Source organism: Manacus candei, unplaced genomic scaffold, assembly GCF_025592945.1.
Source record: "Manacus candei isolate 608988 ecotype Guabito, Panama unplaced genomic scaffold, ASM2559294v1 h1tg000141l, whole genome shotgun sequence".
Classification (NCBI taxonomy): domain Eukaryota; kingdom Metazoa; phylum Chordata; class Aves; order Passeriformes; family Pipridae; genus Manacus; species Manacus candei.
This window is the reverse complement of record NW_026138189.1, coordinates 58,859-72,333: the sequence shown is the minus strand read 5'-3', so window position 1 is coordinate 72,333 and position 13,475 is coordinate 58,859. Positions and strand designations below refer to the sequence as shown.

Here is a 13,475-nt window from a genome sequence, read left to right as displayed (position 1 = left end):
ACTTGAACAGTATTAAAACTTAGGTTTTAATTTCAGTGAAGTAATAAGATTTGAACCTGTCTCACATTACAGCACTGTAAGGCATTTAGCAATTGTATTTTAAAGGAGGTTTTTAAAATGCAGTTCACTTGAAAGCTAACTGTCTGTTGAGTAATTAATAGTTTCTCTTCAGCACAGGCTGTTGTGAATCATACTAAGAAATCTCGGTTTTGTTAAAAGCAATTTAGGATAATTGTACGGATGTTAATTCCTAATTAGTTTAAACCTACAATCTTTTTTACCCCTTTCTGAGATGGATTTTCAAATGAAGACAAAAAATAGAGGCTGAGGGTTTCAGCGTGATTTTCACCTTAGAATTAAAAAGAAAGTATCCATTTTTATCTGTAAATTTCAGGAAACTCTGTTTCTTGGTTAGCAGCATATGTCAGCTTGCCTCTAGGCGGTGGTGAAGTATTTAATCTGTAACTATACTTCATAGCATTCATGCAATTTCTTTTCCAGAATTGCATGTTGAAGATAATTCTGCAGAGCTTCTCTTTTCTGTACTGACACGGGGAGCTTACTGGGCTCAGTTTGGCACAGATATTCTCTAGATTCAAACTGTAAATATTTCTTGGGGTTGGTATCTGGACTGATGAGAGCGCAGCAATACCTGTGCCCTGCAGCTGGAGATGAGCATGTATGATTTTGGAGGAGGGAAAGTTTGGACACAGGTGAATGTTCCAGGCAGCCGTGGGTATTAGTGCCGGAGCGCTGAGCTATGACCTTCTGTGATGATTTTGAACGGTAACTGCCTCCATTAGCCATAAGGTTTGTTTCTTTATTTTAGTAGATGGCCTAGATTGTAAATATTAGAGAATCTAAAATAAATCAACATATTATCCTAAGGATACAAAACGTAAGAGCTATTTGTGGCTGGGAACCCTTGACAGATAGTTTGGATGAGGCAGATGATTGCCCGCCTCTCGTATCTGGCTCCCATTGCCGTGCCTGCAGGCAGTGTGGTGTTATAGTTGTATATTGATGTCAGGGTTACTACTGAGTGGCTAGCAATGACAGATGTCTATAATTACAGGCAATGCTGCCAGTATTTCAGAGGAGCCGGCCTATGTTGAACAATTATCTTATTTCTGGCTTGCCAAAGAAGGTTGTTCAAATTGCTGGTATTAGCTGTGGTGGCTGTAACACCTCTCCTTATGCCCTGGGATAAATGTGCAAAAGCGCTCTCATGTACAACCCCGGTGCAAAACCTCTTCAAAATACGTGATCCTGCTAAATTTCATGTGCTTGGGGCTTGATCTGGAGATGTGGAACACCTGCAGTGATGTCAGTCAGTACAGTGAAATAGTTTTGGACAGAGAAATTTTTGAGCTATGCAAAGTAGCCCTGATTTTTATTACTTGTTATTAAATGCCAAACTAATGTTGATGCTTTAGCAATGAGATTAATTGCACATCAGTATGCTGAGTGGGCCACTCATTTAGATACAATTAAGCATCTGAATAAAATTTAGCTGAACACTTGTAATAGTTACAGGGGCAAGTCAGTGTTGATTACTGGTATTGAAGTACCTGTAATATTGTATCTTTTGGAGTGTTCTGACTGGCACAACTCTACTCTTGTAATGTGTACAGTAGTGCTTCATTTCAATCATGAGAGGATTCTAAAGCAGCATTTTGACTTCCTGTTAAGCAAATACTTGACTGCATACACGGCTCAAATTTCTGCAGTGCAGTGTATAGCTCTGATGGAAAGTGCAGCCCAGCACTGTGCTTCGAAAGCTAAAAATCTTCTGCAAGATGTTCAAAAAGCAACAGCTGTTAATAGTATTTCTCAGTTTCCACTATAGTATTTGTTCTTTAAGCCCTGAAGGTAAACAGAGACTGTTGAATTAAAACTCTCTAACAGTGCTTTACAAAAATGAAAGTCTAAACAAGACTTTTAAAGCTAAGCACCCTTTAACTAATGGCTAACTGAAAACCTAGCAGATAAACCCATTTCTTTTTTTTTTCTTTTCTGCTTTTCCCAGAGAATGCTTCTCATGCTGCATCGGTAATAAGAGCAGATAGTTCATAGCAAGACTCCTGTATAAATTAAGCAGAACCGTAAATCTTTCTTTCAAGATTTATGGAAAACAGGGGTTAGGAAAGGAATAAATAAATAAATAAGTAAATAAAAGCTGAGAGAAAGTCATTGAAATAGAGATCAATTTCCATGTAAGAGAAGGTTTAATGCTGGCACCTCATGGGCATTTTATGGAGCAGGAAGCGGGGAGTTAATCAGTCGGGCACCCCAGGTTCCTCTGAGTTCTCTTGCTCAGTTGAGCTAACAGGGAAGGACTGGGGAAGAGGGCCTGGCAAACAGCCTTTGTGGGAACTGTTAATGCCTCTTACTGTCTGAGCTTGTGATGACAGAGTATTTCAACAGACTAGGAGGGAAATAACATTCATAGCAATGACTGAGCCACACAGCAGATCTACCCTTTCCCATACAACAGAACACTTAGTTGTAATAATAATACCCTAATTTTTAAATGTTACTTTATAGTAGGTCTCTTTCAATTGAGGATGCCTTTATGCAATATTTTACTTAAACTAGGTTTATAGGTAAGACAATAAATAGTGTATCATTTGTGTAATTGGTGTGGGTCCTCTGGTTGCTTACAGACACACCTGTGTGGATGGGAGAGTAGCCAACATACAAAGTAGCTCAAAGCCCACCTTAATCTTCAGAGATCCTGTCTGAATCAACTGAGATGTTTCCTTATGGCCTGTTTTGGAGAGTTTTTTCAGTTAGGGAATTTACTCTAAAACAACACATTACCTCATTCTCTTGCCTTAGGCTCTAAGTTAAGGGTATTTTGGGATCTCATCTTTTTAAGAGAAGCTGGTCGGAGTGGAAGTGACCAAGGTTTTCCTCTGCTAAGGAGAGGAGAGAAAAGCCAGGGCTTTTGAAGCCCTCAATTGGATCAGAAGATGAATGATTTGGCCTTGATAGTCTGATTAGGGAATTCAGTTCCATTTTCTGAAGCCATCTGTGGAAGCTGTGTTGTAATGGAGCTTTTAAGTGCTGAAAATTCAAAAAACCTGAATGTGATTTAAAAAGCGGGGGAAATTACAAAATGTGCTGTGGCACTTGACAGTGAGAACAACACTTATAAACTAGCATGGAGGTTCAGTGGGTGCTGCCCAGGGGTGTTAGTCAGAGAGGTGCGATGGCAGAACCCTGTGGCAGTCGCCCTTGCACTGCCTGGATTCCCAAAAAGACCGTGGGGTGGAGGGGCTTCCCCTCGGCATGCTACATGTGCTTCAGCTCTGTCAGGCTGGGGTAAACGTGGTGAAGGTCTGATTTTGCCCTCAGTGTTGATGACAAAATACTTTAATGTTTCAAGGATAGTTCTCTGCAGCGAGGCCTGAAGAGCTTCAAGGAAGTTACAATAACTTTAGCATTTACACTGTGCCTACGGGTAATAACTGTACTGTAATTTTCTGAAGATTCATTATCCAAAATCTTTATTCATTATAATAGCCCTTATGAAACATACAGAAATCAACATTTTCTTGTGTATTCTTATTTGCACAGTATGAGAGATTCATTGCTCTGTTTTAATTTGTTTCATGGGGTGCGTTTGAGTACATTCCATACAGTGTTGTTATTGAATTTCTGTGACTGTCATTACAGAGCCATACAACCTTTAGGAACTCATATTCTGAGCTTCCCAGTTCTGTAATCTGCTTCACATTTAAGAATTGACATAATTAGCTTCTTCAGAGTTATAATGATAGTTCCAAAAAGAGAAGACCTGAAAAGGCAAAGCAAAGTTAAGCATATCTAAGGCCAAAGAGTAGGGAAGACAGGGAAATAAAGTTCTGGTGTGGTTACTGAATTATTTCTGTTCTCTTGGTCTGTATTTACGTGCAAGTACTTTGCTTTATAGAACATTGTTTCTACAATTTTATTTCCTTATCCTTTTGGAAAGCAGCAGGAACAGTTCAAGGAGTTGGAAAGTACATGGTTATCTAACTTGAACAAGTGATAAGTGGTTGCCCAGGGAGACTGTGGCTGCCCTAACCCTGGAAGTGTCCAAGGCCAGGTTGGACGGGGCTTGGAGCAACCTGAGATAGTGGAAGGTGTCCCTGCCCATGGCAGGGGGTGGAACAAGATGAGCTTTAAGGTCCCTTCCAAACCAAACCTTTTTGTGATTCTATGAAAGTTGCTAGATCATAAAAAGTTCGCTGGCACCAGCACTTGTGAACCTGCTGTCTTCTTTCAGCATCCTGACTCCACTGAGGTGGTTATAACAGTACAAAGAGAAAAAACAAGGATCACTGGATCCTTTGCTTTCAAACTTGGTTCAGTATACTTGACATTGTTACTGATTATTATTGAAGGTATTTTGCTGGTCTGTTCTTCCCCTTCACTGCCATGACCATCACTGTCACCTCTGAACACAGCAGTGCCACCTGGGCCTGGAGTGCAGTGGTGGGACCAGCTCCAGTTTGCTTGGAGGACCCCAAATATGTACCTGTGCCTGTGAAGCTCCTGGAACATTGTAGCCTAAGATTGCCTCTTCTGTGGATGTTTCCCTGATATTCATAGCTGTGTGAGGAGGAGGTGGTGTTGGTGGGCTATTCTACTGTTAGCTGACATTTTTGGCCATACCGTGGCTTGGTCACATAGCACTGTATTGATACAGGAATTTTTTTGGAAGTTGTAAAACTTGCAGTTGTAAGGATTTGGGACTAATTGTGTCACAGTTTTCCAGGAGTCTTGAACCAGTTGTCTCCTACTGGAAATCAGTTCCCTGCTCCTTACTGGAAGTGTCTGGAGGGCAGTAAGAACATAAGCCTTGGGCTTTTCCTTGCTGGAAGAAGGAAGGAGGAGTGTGAAGGGTGGAGCCCCAGTGACCTGTGGCTGAGTGCCACAGCCCTCTGCTGCCCTTACCTCTGTGGCTCCATGTGGGACCTAAGCTGACGATGAGATCACTTCCACATGTGATTCCACAGCCTTTTCTGACTCCTTTCATCAGGGTTTTTCTCCGCCTTTTGAGTATGTAGCAAGGCCTTTGTTGTTGAAGTGTGTTTTATTATTATATGTCCAAAATGCTTTATCATTAATTTTTCATAGCACTTAAAAGTCCAGGGGCATTGCATTGCTGTGGTTGGGGGGTGTTTACTTTTCTATTTTTACATGCTAAGAGCGTGTGTGGGTTTGAAAATGATTTTGAAGAAGGTGTTTAAAGGATCACATTTATTTCAGCTTAAAATTTGTCACACTACCGGTGTAGTTTTTATTGCTAGTGCTGTATTCATGCTGACTTAGAATGACCCTGTCACACGTGAAAACAAATCAGATTGTTGCTGTTAATGAGCTTTTCAATTTACTATTCAGTGGATCAGATAAGTGGATTTAAGAGGTAATGATCCTGCTTAGCACTCAGGCTTGGCTGTCAGATCCTAGTAGTGTGGGAAATCCCCAGGGACAAAAGCGTTGACACAGTTCTTGATGGGATAATGGGAATCAAAGCTAATGGATAATAAAAGGAGTAGTAAGAGTTACAAGGATAATTGTGGATTAAAGCACTGCTCTTTGTCAACACTGACTGCTGTTTTAGTATTTTATTTGTTAAACTCTGATGTGGGGAGAGCCTGGTTTGGCAGCAGAGCACAATGCTGAGAGACGGGCTGGCTCCCGCTCCCTTCTCCCACCGGCAGGAAAGGGGGCTTGGAACAAACAGGGGTGGCTGCTGATGGCTTTGCATTCCTTGCTGTCGCTTTTCCTCTTGTCATTATATCAAACACAGAAATTCTTAAACATTGCTAAAATTGCAGCTGGTGTAGCATTTCAGCAGTGCACTATTTAGGGAGTGGATTTTTTTACATTGGAAGATTTTTCTAATATATTTTAATATATTATTGTTGCTCTGTTTAATTACTGTAAACAATAACTTCACATTTATAGTTTGAATGCAGTAATTTGCAACGTTTAAAGGATTGTATTATATATTATTTCTTTTATATTGTGATTGTCCTTTCACTGCTGATTTTGTCACCATAAATTACATTCATACAATTATAAAAGGATAGATTAGCTTACAAATTAAGTTATCTTTCATCTTGGTGGAGTTTCTGGTTAGAGCTGTAAGTTTGTTTACTTGTGCCTTTAATATGCTGGAATTTAAAGTCTTTGGAACATGAAAATACGATATTTTTTGTTGTTACTAGTTGTTGTTAATACAATTATTAACTTCCTCAGAGGTAGAACACTGGTGGATTGGTGTCTAAGCCAGGTGACAGAGTTACATCACTACAGAAGGAGCCCGGCAGGAGCGGGTGTGGGTGCGGAGGCAGCAGCGGCGCGTTCGGCGGAGCGGGGGGCTGCGGGTGTCGGGGCCGGGAGCTGGCAGTAGATGGCACCAGCCCTTCACCGCCGGAGCCGCGGCCGGGCTGGGCTGGGGCTCTGACACCGCGCTGCTGCCTGGCTCGATCGCATCAAAGGGAAGAATTACATGGAGCTCGTAATACTGGGGTTAGTGTCACTAAAGGTTAGAGTGGCTGAAATGACACCCCTGAGTGGTGGCTCAGCCTGAGCACATGACGGGGTCTGAGCGCAGGGTGTGCTGAGCTGGCAGGGTTTGTAAGCACTATTCTGTATGTCGCCTTTCTGTTTCTGGAGTAGATTTAACCCAGTGAAATGTTTTTATCCGAACTAAATGTGAGGCTACTAAAACTACCGGGAAATTTTATGAAGATTGCACAGTGCATTTGTAACTGCATCCTGACCACAGCTGGGTCTGGCAGGCAGGGTGCTGGGAGAACCCTGCTGGAAATAGATGTCTTGAATCTGAAATGATGGGAAGAAGTACACAACTGCAAGTTATTTGGCTCCCAAAGCTTTTGTTCTCCATTCAAGAATGGAGAACAAATGTCTGAATTCAGAGTACCAAATTTACAATGTCTGAAGAGTACCGAATTTACCAGATTTTATGACAGGCGGTGCAAGAACTTGGAAGCTCAAGAACAGTGTTGAATCACATGCCACTGAGTATAGACCAACACAAGGATGTTTATTCCATCCCTTTGCAATTTTTTAATCATAAACCAGGTTTTTTGAATGGAGACTATTGTTCTGTGAACAACAAGATGAGGTTAATGTGAAAATTCACATCTCCTTTCTGGGAAGAAATGTATGCAAGGGCAAGTAAAAGCCTCAGTCCCCAGATCACGGGCCACCGTCAGGGAGTGGATAAGCCCTCTCTTACAGGTGCTCCAGCTGGGTTGGATGGACAGGCGCTGCTGCCTGTACTTTTCTCCCGCAACCGAAAATGTTGGTACTAGTAAATATCTGTAATATGTTATTGTTGAAATGTTTATTTCCAGGTCTATGCCCAAATGTCAGAAGCCTTGGGAATAATAGGTGACAACCATTTATGGAAGCATTTATGACAAAAATGTAAGTTTGTGCTTGGGTTCTATTCTGTACGTATTTTCTTTTGTCTTTAACTTTTACATAAAATCCACATTTTATTTTGTTGTTAAGTTTGCTCTTTGCTAGAAAAATATTTTCTGTGAATTTGAACTATTTGAAGTAAGTGATGACTATTTTCAGAAGGACTCGTATCTTATTTTCTGAAGGTACTGCAGGCCTCTAAATGAATATTTCCCCCACAGTGCCTGTGTCCCTTCTCAAAATGGCATATGGGACAGTGGAGCTGAGATGTCACAGACATACTGTCTGATGAGAGCAGTCCCCATACCTCCCACCTTCCATTCCTGCACCCTCAGGTGTCCATGGAATTACCTGTAAAGCTTCATGGCAATTAGAAGTGGGGAACTGACCAAGTTAAACTAATCTTTCTTTGTTTTGGGGAGGCTTCTTTGGATTTTTTTTATTCGAGATCTGGCAAAATCTGTTGTCTTAAAAATACAGATTCACAAAGGAGGCCTCATACTGAAGGAGACAAGAGGGGTTAGCATCATCTGCCTTCACATCTCCGGTATTTGGCAGAATAAGATGGTATGTTATTGTGGCAGATAAGTGTTTCAATACTCTCTCTTAAAAATATTCCTAGAAAATTACACTGGAGAACCTACCTTTTTCTTGTGTCTCTGCTGCAGCTGCCTTCCTTGGCTACCAGCAGCATTACCAGGATTTTGTCTTTTATTATGTATGGCCTTCACGAGATTTGCTACTTTCTCCTGGCACGAAAAGAGTTTCATCTAAACTCAGTTTTGCTTTTCAAGCAAAACAAAATGATCCCTCTAAAAAACTGTGAATATACAGTAAAAAAATCTTAGAGTCCCCAGGAGACGATGAGGTCTGTGTGTGCCTGGAGAAAGAAACAAGTATCTTACCTCTTCATTCTACAGTGAGGAAGATACTGCATCCTGTCATTTATTTCCTGTCCTCTAAATCTCACTTACAGGACCTTTAAATACTTTAGTAGACATTTGCCATACTGGAGGAAGCTCTCTGCTGGTGTCACCAGGTTGGCCATGACCTGTTTAGATGGTATTGAACATGACTTGTCTTTGCTACTGTGGCTGCCAACCTTGAGAAATAGTAGCAATTAAAACAAGGTCATTTTCTAATATGACTTAACTTTTCTGTGGAAAACAAGGCATAAAAGCTTTGCTTCCTCAAAAGCAGAAGCTGAGTGTTATATCTTGCCTTAGAATAACAAGAGCACCCATACAACCTTGACATTTATCTGGAGTATGCTTTGAAGACAGGTAAATGGAGGGCAATGGATGGAAAAATATTGATGGTTTCTGGAAGTAGCTCATGCCGTGGTGTGAGGGGGCAAGGCTGCAGTGAAACTTGAACAACTGTGGAAAAAGGAGGAAGAGGGCTATACTTTGGATAACAGAAACATCAGGGATAACAGATGCATCAGTTTGCTTCTCTTTCTACTTGTTGCTGCCATTGAGAGGAAATCTCTGTTATGTTTGCCAATTGAAGAAATAACATATAATCTAACAAGTTATATGAGCAGATCTACGCGTGTTTAGATTGGAGAAGGCTGTGTTTGCAAACTACTGTAAATTAACAAAAAATATAGGTTTTTAGTGTTATAAAATTTAGTGTTAATAGGTTTGAGTGTTACATGGAAGATTTTTAAAAGAAAACAAGGTACGTAAAAAGCAAAAATCAGTGCTGCTTTTAGATTACACACTGTAGTTTTATTTTCTCTTTCCTCCTGGCTTACTGTATTTTCCTAAAACCATGATTCGTTCATGACTAGATTGAAGATCATTTGATTTGACAGAATGGATGTTACAGCTTGAAATGGACACTTCAGTCAGTGGCTGAAAGAGGTGGCTGTGAATCTGCTGGAGAAACACAGTCGTGTTTGTGTCAATTAAAATAAACGAGCTTCTTCCCAGTGGTAGCATGCCAGGTGGAAAATCCGGGTGTGAAATCATAACATATTGATATGTAATCCAAACCTGACAGTCTGATGGGGCAATCCAGTGTGGCAGCATTCCTGGTGCTTTGTTACTGAGAACATTTTGAGCACATTTGTACCAGCAGCAAGTAGGATCCCTGGCTGTGAGCCTGTTCACCTGCTTCTCCTGTGCATGGAGTCACTGTAACCATGGGGATTTGAGAAAACCACTAGTCTACTGTTCTGTCTTACCTTACAGATCCAGTTTTTCTTTGAGTAGGTGAAATTTATAAGATGTTATTCCTTAACAATAGGTTAAAAGGAAGCCCTAGGGAATTCTTAGTTTGCACTTTGTTGAGTGGCTTTATTCCCATGTAGTAACTTCACAGCATTTGAGACCATCTAGTTCCTGCTTTGTTAATGCCAAGGGTTATGTAAGATAGAGGAGTTACACTTGACAGAGTATTCTTGCCTGACTAATGGCATCCAGTCTTTCAAATCCCAAAGTGTTGGAGAAAGTACCTTATGGTAGCCTGCCATTAGCACTGTGGGATGATCAAAAGACGTTGTCAGGTTATTTCCTTCCACTTTGCTATTAAAGGCTCCAATGCAGAATACATGCAGGAAGCATTTTGTACCCGGTGTGAGGAGTAAACATAGCAAATGAGTTCATGGTAGTGAAACAAGTCGTAGTCTTCCAGGACATATTAATTATTTTTTGTTTTGCTACTATTGATTTAACCTCTTCTTGTGTTGCCTTAAGAATTGGGAGCAAAAAAACTCCAAGCAAATTTAGTATAGAGATCAGATATAGAGCAGGTCTTTACTGAAGGCCTCCAGGCCACTGGAGTACGAAAGGGGTGCACACCCTGTGTCCAGGGGTTCCACAGTTTGTGTCCGATCCGAGAACTGCCCGCCCCCGGATCTGCCCCCAGGCACGCCTCCCTGGAGATTGAGTCGGAGATTCTAGGACCCCTTTCTTCCTCATCTTCTTCTTCTTCACAGCACATAGTGTGTTTGGAGCTTCTCCAAGGTTCCAGGCTTGAAGGTTGCTTTGACTATGATGGTGTCTTGTTGTTCAGGCCTGGGGTGCAAATGTTCTTAAACAGAATGAAGGCCTGCCTTGAAAGAGGTCTAAACAATTCTAAAGAATTTGGAGAATTCTATATGAAATGGGGAAATAGGGTTTAGTGAGTGTTTAACTACTATTCTAAAGTGTGAGAGACTATATAATTATGCTAAAAATCTACATTTACTACACAGCTACTTCTAAAATCTACAAAAAGCTAAAAATCCTAAAAATTCAAAGGGCATCACTTGTGATTACTTATTGGTTGACACAAGGAGTTTCTAATTTCTTAAAGTCTAGTGTGAGCTCAGTAATGTTTAGGCATTTTGTCACATAGTTTTAATCTGTTCTTTGAAATTCCTTAGGAGCAGCTTTGCAGTGGAGGATTATTGGTCAAACTCAGTGAATTCTTTAATTAACAGAAAACAATTTGAAATACTTGTGTCATAGCTACTAGTAGCTGCAGTAGCCTCTGTTCAGTTAATGAATTAAAGACTGTGTGGAATAGATATTCTTCAACATACAGAAATATTTTGAGACTTGTCAGTGTAATAGGTGTACTTTTGACCTTCCGACTGTAGTTCCAAGTACTACTGTCACATCAGATCCTAGACCATTTATATACCTTTCCACTGGGAATTAATAGATGTGCCTTTTACGGAATTCCTGTTAAACTGTTTTTGAGGGGACATAGTTTTATGTAGCCAGAATATCCAATAGTGCCTGTATTTCCATCACAGTCTTACCAGAAATTTTGCGGGATGGTTCTTTTAGCATGCAGTGTTTGCATGCTCTGGCCACCACCTTATGGGAGATGTGGTGGGAGGGGAAAGGCCAGCTGAAAGAATAGCTACCCTCAAGCTGAATTTTCTAATCTGCTTGTCATCTAAAGTGCTCTTAGCTGTGTTACAAAAACAAGGCTCATCTATTTGCACCACATAAGGAAGAGATTTTCAAAGTCTTTTCAGGGGATTTGGGGGCCCATTTTTCTTGCACTGGGAATTGGAATTTTCTTCCAATGGGAATTGGCTAGCCCAGCAGCTATGAAGCAGCTGTGAAAGCTTTGAAATTTTTTGTTTGAAATGTGTGATTTTTTTTCCATCTTTCATCACACAAAAAACAAAAACAACCACTTCACCAAACGTGGTTCTTTATGGCAGTTGTCATCTTTTCTGGCTGGTAGCAACTTACCGTTTGCAACTGCTTCTTTGGCTCAGTCCCAGATCTGTGCATCGGAGGCGCAGCAGCCTGTGCATGTGCAGGTAGTGCAGTGTTCCCAGAATTCCTTGGCTGTGCTGTGGCCTGTTGTCACCTCTCAGAGAAGGGCTTCAGGGCCTCCTGGAAAGAGGATGGATGAATTCTTTAGGCACTTAAAAATGACCTGTAAGCCACATTTGAGACCTTGGCATGCAATGATAAATGGAGAAGGTACCCACCGTCCATGTGACCAGATGGATTCCCCCTCTTTGCACACAGTGTATCCCCACTCTCCAGTGCTCCCTTTGCTGTGCTGACTGGGCTTTGCTTTTGCTTTTCTCCCCTGCATCCCTGATCCTAAATTTTTCATTTTTAAATTGCACTGCATCAGTTTTTCAGTTCTTTCTTTGAGGCTGAGCATTCCACTGCTGTGCTTCACCCACATCAGTTCCCATCCACTGCTGCCAAGGGACTGTCCTGTGCTGGGCACCAGCAGAGCTGTAAACTGTGTCACAGCAGTGACACATAGTCCTTGTGTCTGAAGAGGTGAGTCTCTGAATTGTAAACTGGGGATTAGACAGGAAATTAAGGACAGTAGAAGGGTTTCGAGGGGCAAAAAAGTCATTAATTGGATATAGGAGGCTGGAAGTGGATATCTTTGCCTTGATTCTTTACCTGGCTGAATACACTAATGACTTGGAATGTGCAAGGATTTTTGATTTTTCTGTGGATTATATGGTAACCTTTTTCCCAGAGAATTATGAATTGGAGTATACGATCATTTTATGTCTTCCCCTTCTAGATGTTAGGTTCAAATACACAGCCTCTTAAAATATTACTTTTAAGTGCCTATACTGAGGGCAGAGGTGTTTGGTGTGCTGAAGGGACCGCGTCACGGTGACACAGTCTCAGAGTAAGCTGGGCAGCTGCTTTGGTGCAGCTTTTGGAAGCTTGGATTTTATTCTTTTCTTCTTACTAAAGGCAAACTAAAAGCAAATATTTGAATTCTTAATGCTGTTCCATTTAGATTTTTCAATGTCTTGTAACTTTTCAACATGGAGCAGAGTTACTGTTGCTCTTTTGGGTTTGTATGTTTGTGAGTAGTTCAGTATTTTGATACTGTTACTGTTACCAAAATTGGAAATATGCTACCATTTTTATTCCCACTTTTTTTGTACTTCAGTGCTCATCTCACATAGATGTTTTGGCAAATTTGGCATTGGTGTAGCTATTGATGAAGCTCTTGTGTTCTGTGACTCATCTGAAACTTCATGGTTGGTTCCTCTGTTTCATTTAGTTCATCTTTTAAATCACTAAACCACTTGAGCAAGAAAGAGACAGGGACACTGGTACTTGGATTTCAGTGCTGTCTTGCCATGATTTCTCCGAAGGCTGTAAATTTTTCTCCTCTTTCATTCCTTGGCTTCTCTTCCTTATATACCAGAAAACTGCTTTTTGTGTTATGAGATTCCTCTCTAGATCTTTAGAAATTTTCTCAGATACTTATGAAGTTTTGTGAATGTTTCTTAAAATACTACATTTTATGTGTCTTTCATCTTGCCTGATATTAGCAAGGCAGAAACAGAGATGGGAATTGCTAAGATTGCCTCTGTTCACTCACGAGTACTTTCTAGCTTTTATGTTATTGCTCCATCTTTCAGCATCCAAATACAACCGTGAACTGAAAGAACAGATGTACATGAAAGTACCCTGAATGCTGGATGAAGAGGCTTTCTTACACAGTTTTAATTTTCTCTTCAATCAGCCACTGTGGCTTCTTATTTTCTTTAAATGTCTTGTAACTGACTTCTGAAGGACAAA

At 40.8% G+C, this 13,475-nt stretch overlaps 1 long non-coding RNA gene across 1 annotated transcript in view; it reads left to right on the top strand.

The window, feature by feature from the left end:
- The first annotated feature begins 6,270 nt into the window (after positions 1-6,270).
- Positions 6,271-13,475, top strand: part of LOC127462829 (uncharacterized) — a 47,905-nt gene continuing 40,700 nt past the window's right edge. Inside the window, exons 1-3 of the long non-coding RNA XR_007900567.1 lie at positions 6,271-6,332; positions 7,380-7,452; positions 7,930-8,016. This is a non-coding gene — a long non-coding RNA (uncharacterized LOC127462829). The remainder of the gene's footprint in view (positions 6,333-7,379; positions 7,453-7,929; positions 8,017-13,475) is intronic.